At 41.3% G+C, this 17,436-nt stretch overlaps 1 protein-coding gene across 1 annotated transcript in view; it reads left to right on the top strand.

Annotated features, from left to right (window-relative positions):
* The first annotated feature begins 2,769 nt into the window (after positions 1-2,769).
* The window catches only part of LOC104530202 (amphiphysin), a 65,823-nt gene continuing 51,156 nt past the window's right edge, over positions 2,770-17,436 (top strand). Inside the window, exons 1-2 of the mRNA XM_029086696.1 lie at positions 2,770-2,844; positions 14,529-14,583. The gene's annotated coding sequence lies outside the window, so the exon portion shown is untranslated. The remainder of the gene's footprint in view (positions 2,845-14,528; positions 14,584-17,436) is intronic.

The following is a 17,436-nucleotide window of genomic DNA, read 5'->3' as shown; positions in this document are numbered from 1 at the left end:
TTGTCTGGATATTATTCAGTGCTCTTCTCATTTGTTATCAAACTGCTCCCATGCATCATGGTGTTTTACAATACTCAAAGCACCAACAAGCAAAAGCTGACAAAAAAATCAGCAAAAGAAAGCAGACATGAGCAAAGTGAAACTTCTTGAAACAGCAAATACTTTACCAGAGCTTCACAAGCAGCAGGACAATCCATCAATTAGAAAAAATCTATCAGGGCTATAAAATATAGAGAGGCCACACTGGAAATTCATTGGAATCACAGAATCATAGAATGGTTAGGATTGGAAGGGACCTTAAAGCTCATCCAGTCCCAACCCCCCTGCCATCAGCAGGGACACCTTCCAGTAGACCAGGTTGCTCAAAGCCTCATCCAACCTGGCCTTAAACACTTCCAGGGAGGGGGCATCTAAAACTTCCTTGGGCAACCTGTTCCAGTGTCTGACCACCCTCACAGTAAGACCTTCCTCCTATATCTCATCTAAACCTCCCCTCATTCAGCTTAAACCCATTTCCCCTCGTTTTGTCATTAACTGCCCTTATGAAAAGTCCCTCCCCAGCTTTCTTGTACCCCCTTCAGGTACTGGGAGGCCACTATAAGATCTCCCTGGAGCCTTCTCTTCTCCAGGCGGAACAGCCCCAACTCTTTCAGCCTGTCTTCATAGGAGAGGTGCTCCAGCCCTTGGATCATCCTGGTGGCCCTTCTCTGGACTTGTTCTAACTGGTCCATGTCTTTCTTAAGAATGCAGTTTGTCAGGGGTTGGGAGAGGGTTCTGCAGGAGTGTCACTGCACACTTGTCCTGTATCTTAGGCATCTTCTTTTGGGGTGAGTGGAGAGAGGTTGATGGGTTATATGGACACTTAGTCTGACCTGTAGAATAATTTTTATGCTCTCATACTGGAGAGTGTCTGGTACCTACAGCTGCCTCTTCCGTTGCTTGGGCTGCATTTCATGCATTAAGGCAGTTCAGGTTATGACTTTTGTTTTACCTTGTGACCCTGTACAGCAGAAATTGCCTCTGTCATATGTTAGGATAGCAGTTGTGGAGTTGCAGTCCTCCACTAAATGGTACTTTCCTAAATTGCAGTTCACTGTGATGGATTTTCTCTTAGTGTGTGATCCGGTGTGTTACAATTCAGCAATGAAATTCAACTGTAAACAGTGGGCAAATGAGGATGATTTTGCCCAGTTTAAGAAAAGACCTAAATGGGAGACGGGGGAACAAATACCAGTACAATGATAGAGGTATAAGATACATTACATGGCAGTGAAGGTTGGCTGTAATTTACTGAATGCCCAGTAGTTCTGAGTGGTGGTAACTACAGATCACCTAACATTGATCTGGAAAGCTGAGCTAAGTTTAACCATTTCTTAAGATCAGTCACAGAAACAATCCTTCTCTGGAGACATTCAAAACCCACCTGGACACCTTCCTGTGGAATCTCATTTAGGTGATCCTGCTCTGGCAGGGGGATTGGACTGGATGATCTTTTGAGGTCCCTTCCAATCCCTGACATTCTGTGATTCTGTGTGAAAAGTTCCACATGCCAGGTCCATAGGTAGTGTTGTCTCACCTCGATGGTCATCATGACTCCTGGTTTCCAGTGTGGCAACGCTTGCCCCACCTTTGTGCAGCCTGGTGTGTGGTGTGGGGCTGGCAGGGTTGGGAGAGGAAGGTGGTCAGGGAGAGAACATGCCAGGACTGGGGCTGACCAGCCTTTGTTTTGAGAAGAACAACTGGTGATGTTTATATGTTTATTCGCAGTATCACTGAATTGCTACAGTTTCTATTTTGTGGGTTGTTTGGGTTTTTTCATTTGTTTGTTTGTTTGGTTGGTTTTGTTTTTTTTTTTTTTCTGTGGAAATAGAAAGTTTAGTCAATTTGTCATGGGAGAGCAATTCTAACATCACTGTGGGAGATGGTTCATCCCACATATGATACTCTATATAATTTGGGAATTGCTTGACAAGAAGAGTGGAGCCTATTTGCAGCTACATCGAAGTCCTCAATATTAAAATGAATGGATAGTGCCAGGATTTAATAACAGAATGCATTTATTGTGGTTAAACACAGTGTAAAGTGTAGCTATGTCAAATTACTTTTGAGATTGTTATCACATGAATAACCCTTATTGCTGACATCTTGCAGTATGTTTATTATCTGGTGGATGACAATCCACTGCTGAATTAATGAGGGGAGCAAAAGATGAACACCAATAAAAGTTTTAAATAAGCATCAGCTGTAACAATTTCTCTCACAGCCTTACAGTTCTTTATTTTCTATGACTATTGTATTGAAAATCATGCAGATAAAGATAATGTTAATACCATTCAATGTAATGAGTCATAAACAGAAAAATCTAATGAAATTTGAGGGGTTGTTTTTTCTTTCTCTGCCTGAACAGGAGACCAACTTGCAGCGCCAGCAAATTTCTCTCCTTCTTCCTTGCTTTGAAACCTTGAGATTCTTTGCTAAAAGAAAAGTTGCTTCATTAAAAAAATCACATAACCCTCAAGGACTCCATGCTTTGAAGTGTATTTCCACACACACACACATACACACACCATCCTGCTGCTTTTATCCTTTTTTTATTTTGGCAAAATGGTTTCCCATGTGAACTTCAGAAACAGGAGCGCGTGCAACACTCACCAAGAGAAAATGCTCTTTAAGCCTAACTGCAAGAACAGAAGCGTTGCAAGTAGCAGCGTTTTTGTTTTGTGACCTAAATGTTAAGTTACTTCTTTTTATTTTTCAATATAGGTGCTTCAGAAACTAGGAAAAGCAGATGAAACAAAAGATGAACAGTTTGAAGAATACGTTCAAAATTTCAAGCGGCAAGAGGTCAGTTCCTGTTTCAGTTTCTTTAATTGTGTCTTGTGTATTTGAACCTGCTGATTCTGAAGAACATGTTACAGGGTAACAGGTAAAAAGATTTTTTTTTGGGAGGGGAGGTATAAGATTTTGTTCTGTTTTCAAACAGCAAGTTGGATTCGTGCATGCAGAGAAATGTGCTGATAATAAGATGACATGTTGTAATCATCTATAACACTGTCATGCTAGAACCACTTGGAATCAGGGGAGGGATGGCACATTTTCACCAGCATAATTGAGAACAGAACCCAACCCTCACTAAATATAGATTTGTAGTTGCCTTCTTGCAAAAAAGAGATGTATTTCCTTGGTTTCATTTCGTGGATTGTTTTCATTGGTGGTTTATAACACCACTGGTTTTATACAAAGTGAAGAGATGAATAGTTTCAGGCAGCTGTGCAGGGGCTGATGGAGCACTACTGGGGAACAGGGATCAGTTCCTGTTAGTGTTGTAAACACAAGATGTGAAAACGAAGGTGCTCTGAAGTGTTTATAATCTACTCCCAATGCAATCCTGAATTCTGACCTCAATTAGTCCTTGCTTTTTTTGGAGAGACTTTTTGGCTCCAAAGTGATTAATTATGATTAATTATATAGTAGCTTTCTAGTATAAATTAATGCCTACCGTGAGCTGCATTAACACCACCAGAAAATAGTCTTATTATGTAAGTAGGAACTGAGGTATCTGTCGTCTTTGTGAGCTATCATTCTGAACTCATACAGAAAAGCACTGGAGGGTGAGAGAACTACTCCCACACGTTTTACACGATGCAAAAATTGCCTCATGTCAGCGTTTGCAATTTCTGCCCTGAATCAGTCCTACATAGTCCACATGCACTTCTGTCCTTTCCAACTGAGCATAAATGCTGCATCCTGGGATGCTTATTGACTCTTTTGTATCTTAGAGTCACTTAGCCTTTAGTTCCTCTCTCAGTGTAGAAGGGAGGGAGGTTTTGGGAGCCACTGGGCTGCGTACATCTTCACTCTTCCCCAAAGATGACAATGATGGAAAGGAAAAGAATCTGTTTCTCCGAGGAGGGTGGTTCCTCCCTCAAATTTCTTGAAGTCAGGAAGACAGGGGGATTTAATAAGCCTGAAGAAGCACTCAGAAGCTTTGAAACTCTGCAGAGTTGTTACATTTTCCTTTTTCTTTGCCTTCCTGTTTTCCAGGTATGCTGGGATATCGATAGAGCCTTTCTTTCTCCTTGATTATCCTTATGTTACTGCTTATCTTTGCTGTCAATATCCCAGCTGTTTGCACAGCTAGTAACTGTGTTACTAGAAATAAGGTGCACCTATGAGGTTCTTATCGGGTGCAGAAAGAGCAGCTGGAGCATCCTCATGAAGAAACAGAGTTGTATGCGATATTTTTTTAGCTAAAAATTCTGAGTGAAATTTAAAAAGAGAGATGAAAGAGAAAAAAAAATCTTTTTAAGCAAAATTATATCTCAAGTGTTTGTTTTTTCTGTCCTTTACCAAGAATATTCAGTAATGGTGATTTTCAGCTGAAAATCTTACTAAGGGCTAAGGAGGATCTTAGCATTTCTTCATTTTTATTTCCTCCTTCTTTGATGTACAGAGAAGCAGTAATAAATAGTCAAGGACTTTGCAGGATCTGCATGATGCTAAATCTGGATGCAAATGTGACTTGGGGCCAAGGGAGGAATTGAGTAGGGAGGAGAGAGTGCAGAGGGAACTACTACAGCTCTCTGGAGTAGCGCATGCAGATTAGGCTAGGTCCACTGGCACACAAGATGAGAAACCATTTGCACATCTATTAAACTAATCACATGTGTGTGCTGTGCTCTGCTGGGTTCACTCTCAAAGAGTTCTGTTGAGCTGCAAACAAATGCTGCAAAAACACCGTTTCTGCCATGTTCACCGATAAGAAGCATATAAATTGCTGAAATATTCTTAGTTTTGTTCATGCTTTGATCTCCAACTAACTAGCAATGTAAAGACATGAAGCATTACAATGTGCATCTGAATTATCACTCTTACTGACTAATTATCTTGCAGAACTGCTGTCATCTGGGAACTCAGGCACCTATCTCTTGGTTTAGATTCCAGTCCTGCTTTCCAGATGATCTCTGCAACTCTAGAGCCTTTAGAAAAAGAAAAATTAAATGATAGGTATTGAAGAATAAAAAGGCATTCTAGGTGATTGAACTGAAATGTTGATGTGGGTCATTCAGGTGGCTTGCAAGTAGAACCACTCCTCTGAGAGGCTGTCCCATCTTTCGCAGTTCCCTCCAGGATTATTTGTCTCTGTGGGGGTTGCTGACCTAACCAGGCCTTTCTGTGGCAGAAGCAGTTTGAGAGAAGATCCAGACTTGACTTTGCTTCTTGCAGTCTCACTTAGCAGTGATTTGGCAGTTCCTTGACCATCTCACCTGCTTACATTTGGTTTTGAGGAAGACTGCCACTTCGGTTCTGTATCTCTTCTTAAGTTGTTTGTAGCAGCTGGTGCCATGTGGGCTCTGGGGATCCTGGTAAGCTGAAAGCTGTGAAAATGGTCTGGTTTTCTCGTCACCCTACCTTATTGAGCCTGCAACACATGGGAGGTCAACTGGTCTTAAGTATAGAATGATCTTTTTATTAATAACTCTCCAAAGGTAATAAATGAGGACTCCCAGCTCAGGGAAAGGAAAGAGAAAGCACAGTGCTCATTACCCAGGGAACAGATAATTGAAAAACTGAAATCTTAACATGCTATTCCTTGCCTGAATAGCAGATTGGATGGGTGGGTATGTACCAAACTCAGCAGAAGGCTATGTGTAAGGATGTGTCCTGCAGATCTATCTGTAGGAAAACCTCATTTAGACTCCCCAGTGGTCCCTTCCCATCTCTTTCTGAATGCAGCTCGGTAAGAGCCCCTCGTGGACTTGACAACCCAGAGCTCTGTCACCCACGTGAATCACCATGGAGAAACTGAGTCATCCCATGTCTGGAAAGAACAGAGCACAGTGGCTTTGCAGAGCCTCAGGATTTTCCCTATCAGAAGCAGTAAGCTGCTGCAGCTCAAATCAACAGGAAAAACACTGAGATTTTTAACAGTGAATACAGCTGTTATTCACCTTTCACTTAAGCTGTAAACTGAAACTTGTCACCCTAAATTAAAACTTGTGGAACAAGCAGAACATGTATAAACTCATATATGACCCAGATTTTCAGTGTATTGCAAAGAATTTCTCGAGGCTTAACCATTTCTCTCTGCATAGCTAATTGTGGATGTGCTCAGCCTCTTAATTGACCCTGTTCAGAGAGGGGAAAAAAAAAAAAAAAGAGACAATTCCTGCATATTTCTCTCAACTGTGAGAATATAATCAAGTCCATCAGAGATTTACCTGAAATTTCATCTATTCTGTTTTTCAAACAGCTGCATCTTACCCTTTCTTTTTTTGACAGGAAGTAAAGTAGCAATTCCCTTATCCCCAAGTATATTTTAAAGACTCACAGTGCTTGCTTCACTTTTGTAAGAGATCCATGTTCTATTTCATGTCTGTTCATGTATTTACCTCTCAATATTTTTCCATATTTAGTTAAGAGACGTCTTTTGTTTTACAGGCTGCAGTTAAAATACATGTTAGTGTTTAAAACCATTAACATTATGTATTGTGTATGTACACACAGAGATATAGCAGTTGCTACTACAGACGTTGTCAGAATAAGCAAAATGTCAAGTGTTGTTGTTGCTAATTTATAGAATTGGGTGGAAATGAAGAGCCTTTTCTTGCTGTTGTTGAGTGAGCAGAACCTACTTCTGTGGACAGCTTTAGTTATCATGTGCCTCGCAGTAAGAGCTGCTTCTCAGGTGTATAGTTATGGGTCCTGAAAAGGTTTATCCTGGCCAGATCTTCATTTCACACAAGCATGCTTTGCTGCCTTACAGCTGTGGCATGATATTGTCTTAAAGTTGTTCTGTGAGACGATTAACATTTATTGAAGTGCTCTCTTTGCGACAGATGTACCACTGATTTCTTAAAATTTATTCACCCAAGATGAGATTGACCACCTACACATAGGCACCAGATGTGCCTCAGGGTGTCCCACCTGGCCCTCAGCTGTTGCTCCAGACAGAGGCACATGGCTTTGGCCACAGTCCTGTATCATACCTGCTGGCTCTGTGATCCTCTTGAGCACCTCATGGCATCTCTAGCAGCAACAGATGCATCTGCTTTGGCAGCTGAGCTCTGCCCCTGGAGAGTGATCCTGTTCCAGACTGCAACACCTGAGTGTGGGTGTCTGTGTTTGAGTTGGGTCTTCCCAGATGCTTGTGCTGAACTGTGTGGTCTGAAAGGCCAAGACAGAAAACCATCAGTCCCATCATCTGTGGGCCTTAATGGCTCTGATGAGCCCCATCTGGGACCCCTAACCCTGAACATGGGCCCAAGAGTCCCATTTTAGCTGAGCCCTGGGCATGTAGTCCTTCCCTAAGCCATGTCATAGGCTGGTTCCCATGCCTAGGGGACCTGTGCTTCAGCGGCATCTCTGCTGCTCCCATCTGGATCTCCCAGACAGACCCTGGACCTGGTTCAAACCCTCACTAGGCTGAGGGATGTTAGTGAAGCCTCTTACCAGTCCCTGGCTCTACCCATTTGGCCCAGACCCTACAGGATGGCACCCATCAGTGAGAGCATGGCCTGTGCTGGGGTCCCTCATGGCTCCTGGCACAGTCCCACCAACTGAGTTGAGCGGCTGCCGTGAGGCTTGTGAGTCAGTTGTCTTAATATTGGCATCCATTGCTACTTGTGAGGCCCTGGTGTGTCCCCCCGACTTCTAAATGCTGTTCAACAAAGCTGGCAGGTCCCTTAGGACCAGTTGTGTTTGCTGTTTGTGGATGTATCACAGATGGCACTAGCCAGTTATGCTGAGTGAATGGTTTTGACCAGGATTTTCTTAATTGCTCTCCTGACTCCACAGGTTGCACTGAAGAGGTCTGCATTGGCTCTAAGATGAGGAGTCATGTAGACAGTCATAGGTGTCTTAATCTGGAGTTGAACAAAGGACATGATGAAGCAGGGAAGCTTCAATATGTGTTATAATCACGTGAAATTTAATCTGTGTTTGGCAACAGTTCATTTTCTCTGGGTATTATTAGGTATCCCGTATATCTATTTGACCATCTTTAAGCCTACTTCATGTCCTACTTTAAACATTCTTCATTTTACCGATCTTGTGCATGGGCTTGCGATGGAGAAAAGAATCCAGGCAATAAACAAAAAGTACAAGCTTTAAAATGACTCTGAGTAGGAGACACTGTTTCCCCTTAGCTGGCATCCAGGTTTCTTTGGTTGTCTGTGGAATCTCACGCTAAACTGCAGGGAATTCTTGATATTTATTAAGCTGCAGCACATTGTTGGTTCAATAGAGCTCAGTCCCTAGGAGACTCCAATGCTAAATAAAGGTGATGCCAAATGTTGTCCCTGATAGATACTCTAAAGGAAGCTGGACACAGGAAAACAGTCTAGACCAGTGGGAGGGAACTTTTTTCTGCAAGCCGAGGAGTGTTTGCATTCGGGGGGACTGCATCTAGCAGGCACCTTTTCAGAGGCAGTCCCAAAGTGTACTTCAGCTACTGGATGACCACTAAGCCAAATACAAGCAATAAAATGTGCAGAGTATTTTGGAGGCTACAGGTGGGGTTTCTCTGCTGTTTACCATTTCATCCTGAAATGTGTGTTTGATAATTATCTTATGTCTAAGGGGCTGTTTTTCCCAAGACAAGAAGAGACACAATGTACCATTAAATCTTATCTCAACCCCATTATTTCCAATCAGGCAGGATACTCAGGAAAGTGAGGTTGTTAGGTTTATGCTACAAAACTATCTCTGCAGGAACAGCCCAGATCCATTCCAACTAATGCCTCGCTTCAAAGGAGAGAACAACTGATCCGACGTTTTGGTTTTTTGATTCTGCCTATTGATTGTTCCAAATCTAAAATCTAAACCATTGTCACACTGGGCTGGTTTTGATTGCCCCTTGGATATAAACTATTATGTCTCTGCAGCTTTAGTAACTGTGCTAATTGTTTTCTCCCAGACAGTGAAGCTGAATGATCAAGTTATTTCTGACAGGTTTTTCAGACAGACTGGTGTATGTTTCTTCAGGAGCTCTTTGGGATAACCAGCCATGGGGATAGTTGACATAGCCCAGCTCTGGGATTTAACACATGGGCTGAACATGATCCAGTTCACAACAAACATTTCTGGGCAGTTTTCTGTTAATACATAGCTTGTATGTGTTATTTAAGAATATAGTTATCAATTTGCAGCTATAGGCATAAACAGAGGCCAAGTACATGTTCAGAAAGTCTAGCTTGACATTTAATATTGTCATGGTTTTCCTATAGATTTGTAGACTCAGCACTTTCTGTCTTTGCACACCCTAAATTTTCATTAAAACCATTAGTTTGAGCCCTACTTTGAGGACAAGTAAGCTTGTAGGAAGATGTAATAGTTATGAAGGTAGAATCCTGGCTTGAGGATGGAGAGGCTTAGTTGAGAGGCAGGAAGGTTGGGATTTCATTTAGGGAAGATGCCAAGTAATTTTTATTCAGCCCTTATCTGAAACAGAGACAGTTCAGTAAAAGTTAGTTAGTTAAGCATCACTGCAGGCACAGAGCTTTCTCAGCTCACTACTGGGAGTCAGTACTAACACGGGGCAGAGCTGGCTGGGTCTTACCTTTAGAGTTCATACTTATTGGACTAGTTCAAATTGTCTGAGGATGCCAAAAACCTCTGTGCTTCCAGAGAAGGTTGCGAACCCAACTATTTTCAAGTGATTCACTAGACAAATAATTCAATACCCAAGTCTCTTACAGCTTGTAGAAAGAGAAAAGAAGAAATGTATTTCTTTAAGAATTGGTCTCCAAAATTTGGGAGACAGTTTGAGGAACTGTAAGGAGACTGAGGATGGTAAAATAGGGTACTCTGGTATGCAGATATATTTCATACTGAATTATGAATTTGTCCCAATAGCCTCTTATTTTGTTGCGCTTCACTTGATGCACTAGTCCTTTGCATTCCTACCTCTGAGTTCTACCAGTAAATACCACCTAAGGTATTTGTGAACAGAGAGACAGTGCAGCTAATAACTGCACATTACAATAAAGAATGTATTCCAGGTGATGTAGAAAATACTTTCTTTTGAGCTATTTCCCTGATATCTTAGCATTGGAATGACAAAATTCCCGTATTAGACTTAAAGCTGCATTAATAATTATCTGGTTTGCATTTCTATGGGGCAGGTTATTAATTATGGTTAAGGTTAATGCTTCAGGTTCAGCATTGACATTGCTCTTGACTCTCACTAAAGTGGAGTGATTTATTTGTTTTTGTTATCAAGCACATGCTGTGCTGACCTTTCCTGTAAAGATGTATTGTGTTTACATCCTGGGTGTGACGTGATAGAAAAATCAAAGTCTTCTGTTTTGCCTGGAAAGCTGTGAATAAATGATGCCTGGCAAATAGGTCATCCAATTCCAGCTCTTGTGGAGGCAAGGTGGCCTTTAATTTCTGAGTGGAAGCAATGATTTTTCTAAAGCATCAGGAAGCAAAAGCTGGTAAGACACAAACCCTGGGTTTTTTTATGGTTTTAGTCATTAAGATTTTGTAGGTCTCATCAGTCTTATCACTAACAGTGTTGTGGCTCTCTTTTTCTTAATTCCAGTGCTAAGATATGCTTGAATACCATTCTTTGAAAAGAAAACCAAAGCTAAAGATACACAAGTTTCTGTAGTACTGAAAACACTTAATGCTGCTGTAAAGGTGTGCAAAGACCTCTGCCTGTAGATGACAAGATCCTGAAACACTGAGCCTCCTTATCTCACGGGGTGCACGTGCCTTTACTACGTAATACTGACCCTGGAATAAGACCAGAGAGTAGAAAAGAGGAGCTGACCATGGCACTGACCATGTGGTCTAGTGTTGAGAGTATGCAGTTGTTGTTTGGGACATCACTGTGGAGACCTGTGTCCATTTTCCTAGTGAGGGATGTTGTTTTGGGTGGTCAACATGCCCACCTTGCTCTTATGTGCAGTTTAACAGGATCACCTGACAGATTTCTGGTAATTTTTATGGTGAGTTTGAACAGGTGAGCTAAAAGCACAGATTTCTGGTGCTGGAGTCCAGTGAGAACATGCTTGTTGTTATCAAACAACCTGATTGTGAGAAGTTGGCTATTAAGTGTGCTGTTGAGATTTCTCTCTGGATGGTTTGGGGTTTTTTTGTTTGGGTTTTTTTTTTTTTTTTTTTTTGCATCTTATGAAACTCTGACTCATTTTGCTGCCTCATGTAGAACAAATAAAAGAAATTATGAAATGATAAAGGAAGCATCAGTGCTCTCTTGGGAAATTTCATTTCAGAGGAGCATAACATCTGCAAAATGACACCTACTTTTCATTCCCCTTCAAGAAGCTGCATCTCAATTAACAAAATTGATGGCCTTAATAGAGATACTTGGAGCAGTAGTTTCAGAGCCACCAGATGCTTTCATCTGATAGACCAGAAAGGACAAGAAGTTAGGGTATATTAAATACGTGGCAATCTTTAAAACAGCGCTTTTTAAAACCACTACGCCATGGTTTGCAAGGTGTGTGGAGCCAGCAATGCAGTATTTTCATCCTGTGAATATTAATTTGTCTGTTAAGTGAAAAAAGTGTATCTACCTTCACTAATAATGAGTTTACTGTAGCAAAATGTGTAGACCAGAGGCATGTTTTGCAGAATTCACGGGGCTGAGGATTTCTGATGCAAATTTTGATTTCTGGTATTTTATAGAAAGGTCTAATTCTGTTACCATTGAAACTGAGAGATTTTCTCTCAAATTCAATGGGAGCTGGCCCTTGTCCGTGGGTGCTTTAATGTCACATGTCATACAGCGTTTGCTAAGGAAGGAAAGTTTGTGTGGCTCTTGGATATTTCAGTAGCTTTTGACCTGTTAAGAACCTAGACTGAGAGGTATTCCTGCTAAAATTATTCTTTTGAATGAATTGTCAGAATTCATAACAGCCAAATATTTGCATCATGATTTACTGCTTTGACTTTTTCTTCTATGTTTTCCTCAGCAGCAGTTGCTGATGATTCAAGACATTAACCAGCCACAATAGATCTCATAGTGGTTTAGGGTACCAGTTGTGAAACTACACAACAGCACAGTCATAGTGTTTGAGCAATGTGTGTCCCTGACCTGCCATTCGTGGTGTGCTAGTCAGTGGCAAAATGGTACGTGTATGAGTAAATATAGACCTTTTACTGGACATGAGGATGGTTAATGGGGTTCTAAGCCTTCCAGCTGGGGTTTGCTGCTTCTGAAACATCAGAAATTCTTTCATAACTAAAAATGGTTATGGTATGGACACCTGTTCAGCTGGACCATAATGAAGAATCAAGCTGCTGTGAGTATCTACTTCCCATTTTCACCACAAGCTAAGAGGCTGTACTAGTGCTCAGGCCAAAGAAGATATGAATTGGAGAGATAATTTCTATACCTTCATGTGACTTCTCAGAGTATGAGGGATCCTCCTCCCAGGAGGAGACTGGCATGCATAAAACAGGAACTTCCCTCCTCGTTCTGCCACATGTTTACAGATACTCCTCTTCAGAAGAATTCTGCCCCTGGGTTCAATCTCCTTTCCTCTGGGGCAGTGTGGTTCACTTAATGCCTTGCTCTGTGGAAAGCCAACAACTTCTGTCATCTCTCTACCTCCCATTCTAGCACAGAAAGAAGTAGAAAAAAGTCAATTTCCGAAATGCATTAGGATGCTGCTGTTATGTAGGACGATAAAATGTGTTGCTGTGATGTGTTAGGGTGGTACTTTTTACCAAAGAGTATGAAGATGGACATGTATCTGTTTTCTGAAGGCACACAATATCAAGCTACCACTACTTTTAGAACTTTCTATTGTTTGTAAGTAATTAAGCCTGAGGTTTAGTCTGCTGATTACTCAACCTGTGCCTGTCTGGCCCCTGCTTTGATATACAGCTTTGATCCCAAAGCAAGGGAAGGGTTTGCCTTTCCTTGGAGCATCAAATATGATCCCAAACCAGGGACAGATTGGTGGTCTGGGTGCTGCTGTGCTCTTGCTGTTACTCAGCAGCTTCTAAGGTATCACCCTGGTGAGTCTATTCCTGTGCTTAGAATTTAGTTGATTAATGGATTTAGGTTCAAAAAGGAGTTTTACTTCAGATCAAATTAGTGTAAAAGCAATCTTCTGTTTGTTGAATCCATAAAGTGAATCCAATCTGCTTTCTAAACCCACTCAGGAATTTTTACCTTTTAAATTCTTTAGTATTTCCAGGACCTTCCAACACTTGTTCTCATCTTACAGTGCATTGACATTTGAGAGCTTTTGATCCAGTTCTGAAGGCCTTCAGTTCCCTGCAGTGGAGCTGGGAGAGGCAAGTGACTTTGGCAGAGGTACTGGTTTGGAAAGTGAGTATTTTTTGAGAACCACCATTTGGATTTGACTTGACTGCAGGTAGATGGATTCTAAGATCCAGACGATCCCTTTCAACCTGAATTTCTTATGATCCTCTGTGTCTGAATGCTCTGAGCATCACTGTCACTGATGGCAAATCCTTTACTGACATCAAAAGTCCTTTGACTTAAGTGGAGTTATAGCCCCTTGTACCAGTTGAGACTCTGCCTTCTAAAGTATTCACACATGCACCCTTTTGGGGTCTAACTTTCACACGAAAAATAGGAGAAAAACTCTAAAGCAGCCAGTCATATTTTGCAGCTGATTTTTCCATATGGTGTAGCTGTACGTGAGAAAATGTGACTGCAAGCTGATATTCCTCTAGTTTCCAACTGCTTAAATAAATAATTTGAAGGATATTGGGAACCGATAAACATGGAGTGTTTCCAGAATCTTCAGGCTACTGAAGATTTTTAACAATAAAGTATGTGCTATAGTGTAGCACAGATTTTATTGCAAATCCTAGAAGCTGTGAAGTCCAACTTGTGATACAGTCAGAAATAAAGCAGCCTATTTTGTTTTATCTAGTCTGAGTTTTTCCAAGGCTGTTGGTATAAGAAAAAGAAAGATCATTTTGATGTATTTGCCAAAGAAACAGTTGAGATTTCACAACAGACTGCAAGATACACTGGCCAAACTAAACAAAATAACTAATGCTGTTTAGTAGCTATTGGCTTGCAAAATGTTAAAATGTTAGAATTCTTGGGAAACTGTTTGTAAAAGTAGTAAGACATTTATGCGAGGGCATGGATGTTCTGCAAGTGTAGACTGGCCTCATTTGAGTGGTTTCAAGAGGAGGCGCACAGTTCTTGATTACTTCTTTGTGTTTCAGGTTAGGACATTGCCCAGGCTGACTTGAACTGGACCTTGGCTGTAAAATGTAGCTGTCTAGCTTTGGCTGAAATTCCTCCTTGTGTAGATGACTGATAAAATAAAACCAGAAATTGTAACCTATAGAGTACACCAGGCATAGCATCTTGGCCAGGCCATCTTTTCTGTATGAACCTGTGCATGCTTGGAACCTGCGACGCTATTCATCAGATAACTTCTGAAATTGCTTTTTGTTGACATGCTGTATGCATGTTTTAAGGCATAAAATATAATTGAAATGTGTTTTCGATAACATACTGAAATGTATTTTCACTTCCTTTCTTTTTTTTTTTTCTTTTCCAGGCAGAGGGTTCGAGGCTCCAGAGAGAACTGAGAGGATATTTAGCAGCCATCAAAGGTGATTTTTAAGTTTTACATCATATTTTCATATAGCAAACTTTTGTTAAAAATTGGGATAAGTAGACTTGTTTAAGATATACAAAGACAAATGCAAATAATACTGCTTTTGTCATTAATAGTCCACATTTCTGCTTTGGATCCTGCACAGGCTTTTTAGCCTGTTGCTAAGGATTCTGCACCTTCGATGTCAACTCCTGCGTGTAGAGTCCCGTGTGCACAGCTCATCCTTGGCTGTCCTTTGTGTGCAGGACCGCTGCCCAGATTCTCACACTGCACTCACAAAATCTACGCTTCTTGTTACTCATCTTTGCAAATACTGGAACATGAAATACCCCATGCAAGGCAAGGGGTTGCTTCATCTCCACAACTGTAACATTTCCAGGTATTCCTAGCTGGATGATAATCTCCTCCCTCCGAAAGGACGCTCGCTGTGATTTCTCATGTATTTCTGACTGCTTAATCCATATTTTTTTTTTAAGTTTAAAAATCAAATGTGATCTCTGTTGATACCACATCGAAAATCCAAGTGGCAGAAGCTCACTGGTCAGTGCTTAAATATCAGAGGGTAAATAAACAGCTATTTAAATCCTACTGGACATTTGTAAATCCAACACACTCAACTTCTCACTGTACACAGAGTGTTCTCTTTCTCATGCCACCTCTCTTTGGAGGAGTTGGAGCCTGGGTGCTAAAGGAAGGGAATAAGAATTGGTGACTGACAGAGAGAAAGTAATGGCTTCTTGAGATAAATAGATAGATAGATAGATAGATAGATAGATAGATATGATAATTATGTATCATAGAAACATAGAATGGTTTGGGTTGGAAGGGACCTTAAAGCTCATCCAGTTCTAACCCCCCTGCCATCAGCAGGGACACCTTCCACTAGACCAGGTTGCTCAAAGCCTCGTCCAGCCTGGCCTTCAACACTTCCAGGGAGGGGGCATCCACAACCTCCTTGGGCAACCTGTTCCATGTTTTTAAGCTGGCTCCAGTCCAGTAGGGAAAATGTTACAAACCAGTATTAACATCCCTAGAAATTACCGTGTCATAATAAAGCTTCAGCAGCTGTTGGCAGGCAGGGAATAAAGCTCTTTTTGATGGGAATTGTAAACCGGGGAGCAAAGCAGGAGCTGACTGTCTTTGACTTTCTATTATTTGCTGAATAGGCTGGGCAAGGAAAATCCTGTACCAAAGATATTTTGCCTTACAGGGATTGGCACAATGTCTTTTGTTCTTAGAGGAAATTTCAGCATCAGTCTTATTTAAATTTTTTTTTTGAGACCCACTGGATGCTGATTTTACCTTCTTATTTTTCAGACATCCCTTCCTCACACCCATTGTCAGATGGATACTCAGAAGCAGCGTGATGAGACTGTTTGTTTGCCAGATGGCTTTTCTGTCATGTAGGCTGACTGTTTACATGCTGCTTTGATTTCCGTGTTGGTGACAACAATCCTCCTCTCCATGTTTCATTTTCTTTCTCTCTCTTTCTCTCTCTTCTTTTCCCAGTACTTTGTGGATTTGTGGTCCTTTTGCTGGTTTACTATCCAGTGGGCTGCTCTTTGTACCGAGTTTTGGTTTTAACTTGGTGTGAAATTATTTTATGGTGCAACTTTTGCCTTTTTAGCCACATGTTTCTGGTCAGCATCTTTCTCTTGTTGCAACCTGTAAGTTCATATTTGAAAATAATTTGGACTGACTTTCTTACCAAGAATGAAAAGTGTTTGCTAACACCTCAGTATCTTCATGTCTTAAAAAAGACTCTGTCATAAGCAGCTGGCAGAAGCCTTAAAAATGTTATTTTCCAAAGCCAACAAGCCACCAGTGGGCTTGCCACCAGATTGGCACACATGTTGGCACACCTTCATGCTGTGGAGTGGGAGGATGGCTCGAGACAGGAGTCCAAAAACACAACTCTGGCTGGGGCTTCCCCAAAGCTGAATAGCTCAGCAATGTGAAGGCCCTTCCAGATTTTGAATGGCAGAAGCAGATCCAGCAAGTGCTGCAGTCTCTCTGTGGCTATTCTCTGAAAGACTGCTGTCATTAAAACATTTTGGGGTGGCTGTACACAAAAGCATGGGAACCCCTGAATTTAGTCACTGGAGTGGGATTTCTGCACCTAGGACATCTGAGCCTTGGAGGCATGCTGTCATCAGGGGCTCATTTTGCAGGGAAATAGGTTGATCGTATCATTGGAAAATAATGCACTTGACATCCTTGTACTCTTACAGGTGTGAGAGAAGCAGTTCATTGTAAAGGGTTTCGGGAATTGGAAAGATGGCTAACTTTAACTGGAAGCATTTTATGAAGCTGGTGTGTTGTGAGCTCCAGTAATAAGTTTCATTTTGCTGCATGACTTTTGAGTGCTGGATATTGGAAGTTGGAAGTACTAGATCTAGGCACGATAGAAGCAAGGAATGGTCAGTTGAGGCTTCTTATGACCCTCTATTCCTTTATTTTAATATACTTGACAGTTTGAGGTTTGGTATCACACATTCTTGAAATAATATAATTTTTCCTGTACTCAGACTCCTCCTGCTCAGAGGTGCTGCTTAGTCTTAGCTGGACCTTCATCTTTACTGCTGGTTACTCAAGGACTTGGAGGAACCATGTCATACAGCTGTTGAACTTGTGAATGGCTTTTATGTGCTGTTTTATTTCACCTGCACTATAGTTTAAAGTCTGCTATGTATCAGTGGTGTTTGTACTGACAAGACTATGTACTATCCCCCATAGCTTTAGTCATCTCATGTCTCAGTCTTCTGTCTCTTCGAGTCTCCTTGGCAACGTGTATCTGGGTTCTCTACTTCATGATTTATTTTTTTAAGCATCTGAAAGCTGTAGGTGA

Source organism: Antrostomus carolinensis, unplaced genomic scaffold, assembly GCF_000700745.2.
Source record: "Antrostomus carolinensis isolate BGI_N321 unplaced genomic scaffold, ASM70074v2 scaffold21540, whole genome shotgun sequence".
Taxonomy (NCBI): domain Eukaryota; kingdom Metazoa; phylum Chordata; class Aves; order Caprimulgiformes; family Caprimulgidae; genus Antrostomus; species Antrostomus carolinensis.
Note: the sequence above shows the minus strand (reverse complement) of the source record. Positions and strands in the feature narration are given on the sequence as shown.